We start from the raw sequence: 4,494 nt of genomic DNA, 5'->3' as shown, positions 1-4,494 counted from the left end.
CCCTCGTCTGACGCGGTTGTCACTCTCGGTGACCTTCGTGGTCTTGTCCTACCATCAAAGTCATGGGCGCTGCACGAGTTTCCTGGATTTGCCGGCGTGTCGTACGTAGCGTGCTCACTGAATCCTAGCACTCGTGAACTTTGCATTCAACGAGACGTATACTTCACCTGTGCAGACAATGGAATCGTGCAATGTGAAGCATTCGTGCAAGAGAAACTATTCTACAAGTCCAGTTTAGTAACTGTTCGAGAAGCCTCAGATGCTCTGCAGCTTGTTGCAAGCGTCCCACTCTGTTGTGGAGCAGCAGAAACTTCATTTTTGTCACCATCGGACCTTACCCACGGTCTACACGCGCAAATGAAGTCAAGATGAGAAATCTTCTACAGTGTCAAAAGCGCACAGAAGCACCTAAAACTGAGTAGGCTATAAATTGCTACAGTGGCGTAAAAAGGATGTCATTTTTCGTGCATATTTTCTTACACTCTTAATTTTTTTGACGGTACACCAAGAAGAAAAACAATTTTTCCTAGAAGAGGCTTGTAAGCGAGAGAACGTGCAAATAATGACGCGAAATCTCAAAATAAATCTTTGATTTTGAATCTTTTTGTATTAAACCTGTGATGGTAAATTTAGCAGCATTAGGGATCTCGGTGCATAATTCATCGATCTAATCCAATTCATTGTTGCACTTCAGTGTTCCTTCAAACGATATTTCGACCATAACATCTTTTTTTTAAAATGCATTTCGGAAAGACAACTTTAACTCTGCCGTTCTGTTTGCTTTGCTTTATGTTATCTTTTGTATCCTGGCTCTATATTTTACGTTTTTTACAATTTACCTAATTGCAAATGTATTGTTTTATAAATATGTAAACCTTGCATTTTATGTTATCAATTATGATTAACATTAGTTACGACTCTGCTTTGCAGTGTTGTTCCGTTTTTTGAACTCTCAAAATCTTCCACTACTATGTTTCACCTAAGACATTCTTTTGCAGTATTACGTATTTGCATTTCTCTGGGTCCTACAACAATGAATCTATTTCCATATTTCAAAACCAAAGAAAGGTTTGGACAAACTCTGCTGTTCTTCAAATAATATCAATAAAGCCTACTTTTTTGTCGTGTGTGCACGCAGCCACAAGCAATGAGCCTTTTATTTGAGTCCAGCTTTGGTGTTTTACGTGGAATGGACCAAGAGTTCTTCGTTTTGTGTGCACCATATTCCTTTTTTTTGGGGGGGGGGGGTGCTTCCGGTGTGTACCGGCCAGCTGGTTTCTCGTCTAAAATGTGTACACTTTAAAAATTAAAAAAAAAACGCGCTCGTTATATTGTACAATGTGCTATGCTGCTTCGGGCTGCAGTGCGGGCAGCAGCAACTTCAATAACAATAATGTCAAATAACCTTTATTTGCGCGAAAAAGGGGAGGTATGTGAATAAGAAAAAAAATAGAACGATCATCTTCACACTAGGCGCGACAGAGAGGTACCAACACGTACGCGGAGCGCCTGCCAGCCATCCGCCCGGGTAGATTGGTCGACGCCAGCGCCATCGCATCATTCCACGCCGAAACGGCCGCTCCCAGGCAGCTGCTCGCGCCACTCAAAAGCTTCTAGTACACTCTACTAAAACTAGGGTGGCTAGACTAAAACTCCCTAGTGTCGCTGCGATCGTGCGTTGCGGTAGGGTGACTAGCCACCGTGGTGGCGGATCGGACCAGGGCAAACGCTATTCTAAAGCTCATATGGCGTCCGCAGCGCTTGCAAACGGTATTCTAAAACTCCCTAATGAGACCAAAAGCTGTGGCTACGTTCGTTTCCAGTTGGTCACTACTTTAGCTTTCATACATACGTATTTATCACGCACCCAACAAACTAAGAATATGTCAGTCACTACTCTGTTGGCGTATGAATTTTAATGTCGCAGAAAAAAAGCAGGATGCTCAAAAATAAATGAAAAGAAAAAGAAGCTCAGAGAGCAGTTTATGTCATTTCCCCACTTCACCTATGCAAAGGAGAGCACAGGAATCTTGCTCGAAAGACAGTCCTTTCAGGCTACTTGTCGTTACATTGTAGAGAAGCCGCTTTTCGGGATCAAGAAAGAGAAGAGTAAGGTGACTTTAGAAGTGAGATTTTATAAGACCACTCAATTGTTGGTCAATCTCCCACAGTGGACATGAGCCACAAGAGAAGGTCCACATAAATCGATCGCGGCAAAGACAATTACTTGAGTGCTCCTACCATGGATCTTCAAAAAAAAAAAATGAAAGGCATATCCACGAAATGAATGATGATGAGAGAGCGATGTAGTGGGATCGTTCGGTGTCACCGTAAATTACCCGTGACGTTGACAACTCACGCACGTAAATGAGTACCAAGCGGTATACGGTTGCATACAATGTTTATTGGTCATATAACTGGTACTGTTGTGCTTAGCCGTGAATTTCGTTTTGTCGTTATTATTGCTGGTTTGTGCTATCGGATCTAGCCTGAAGCTAGCAAAGACGAGGTCTGCTCAACGTTCCCCTCTGGTTGTTTATTATTTCCAGCCATAACAAATGCATCGTAGAGCATATCGAGACGACATCGCCTGCACAAGCCCTTCGTTGTTTGTGATCACCATCGTCATCATTTTCATTGCCATCAGCGTCATCGTCATGGCATATAGTGGGTGCCTTGCATGTGCTGTGCCGTGATGGCAGAAAGAGAGCGTGTAGCCTGGAACACGCTTGTTCTCCATCATCATCATCGTCAGTGGTCTCTATACGGCACACAAGGTCAACGGACAAGCCCCGATCGATCTTAGAGAGCTTTGCCCATAAAAGAAAAAAAAAAGGTTATTTGGACACTGACATGCCTACAACAGGCAGAGCGCAAAACATTTTCGTTGATTTTTGTTAGTAATCGGCTCGAGCGTTCAGTGGCTTGTTAAGCGTATATATCTTGGGTGCACGTTAAAGAACCCCAGGTGGTCGAAATTTCCGGAGCCCTCCACTACGGCGTCTCTCATAATCATATGGTGGTTTTGGGACGTTAAACCCCACATATCAATCAATGATCAATTAAGCGTAATATATCTGTATGTTGTCACGGGGTCGCGACGCGGACGAAGGCAACATACCGAATGTTCAGGTTAAACTGTTTGTCGGGCCGAACTTGTGGCCACGTAGAAGGAAAGTCAGATAGCAGCAAGACACTGGAATTGATAGCGGAAGACAGAGCGTCGGCCGTCGATCAACTGACAAGCGGTGACGCTGGTCGGAATGTACACATGCGTCGTCGAATATTCCAGCGCTATCGCTAGCAGTGACGTATAATTAAGTTCCAGAAGAATCTGTATTGTCCTGTTGTGGGCGTAATCGCATCGGAATGTTCTACGATTATCTCGATGGTTCTTTAGTCAATGGGCGTGGTTGAGCAAGGCAGCGCATACCCGTGTAATACGGCGATTAAGGAAACTTGAGAAAGGGCAATATGCTTGCTCTTCCAAAATAAAGCATAAGTTGCACTTCAGTACTGTTTCGGGGTGGTTTATATCTTTTTCCCCATCTGCATGCCTGGTAACTTTTGATTGATCGATATGTGGGGTTTAGCGTCCGGAAATCACCATATGATTATGAGAGACGCCGTAGCGAAGGGCTCCGGAAGTTTCGAACGCCTGGAATTTCGACAAGCCGACATGTCGGCTCTAGCCCCTATCCCCGCTTTTCGAACTTCTCATCTCAAGTTTCCATCATCCCCTTCTTCTCTTTCTTTTGGATAATGGTATCTAGAGTGTTACGTCCCAAAACCAAGGGATGATTATGAGACGCAGTGGTGGAGAGTTCCGGAAACTCTGGTGTTCATTACCGTGCACTGACATCACACAGTACACGTGTCTCCACCATTTCAACTCCATCGAAATGCGACCGCCATGGCTGGGATCGCACCCGCGACCTTCAGGTCAGCGGGCGAACCCCGCATCCACAGTTCCACCGAGGTGGACGTACCGATTGTAGACAAATGTCACTTCAATCTTCCTCCAACTCTTCGCCCCCTTCAGAGGGAAAGAGATAGTGAACTCGAGTTAGTCGTTTGGGTATCACGACAAATGTATAAAAAGAAAGTACCTCATGTATGCAGCAACTGTATCTTGTGCGACGTTCTGTGTTTCACGCGTATCGCGAAATGGTTCCGATTTACCTTGATGAAACTTGCCGACTTGCGTAAGTTCGAATGTGCCGCGCGTTTAAGAAAGTGACACTAGGCTTCTTTGTTGATAAATTTTTATATAAAGATTGTTGATGGCGCTACCATATTCTCAAAGTTTATGTTTGTCTTTTTTTTGGCTGAGCAAAGTAAGTTCAACCTCTATTTAATTACTAAATTTATTTTGAAATAGTTTTTATTTTGTTTTAAATTTGTGCTGTTTAAAAATATTGCATGAAGAGGGTTTTTTTTTTCTGCTGATGTTCGTGCCTTCATACCCATGATTCCTTTGTGCAGGCTCATTTT

The sequence above is a fragment of the Rhipicephalus microplus genome, chromosome 4 (genome assembly GCF_043290135.1).
Source record: "Rhipicephalus microplus isolate Deutch F79 chromosome 4, USDA_Rmic, whole genome shotgun sequence".
In the NCBI taxonomy this organism is placed as follows: Eukaryota; Metazoa; Arthropoda; class Arachnida; order Ixodida; family Ixodidae; genus Rhipicephalus; species Rhipicephalus microplus.
Note: the sequence above shows the minus strand (reverse complement) of the source record.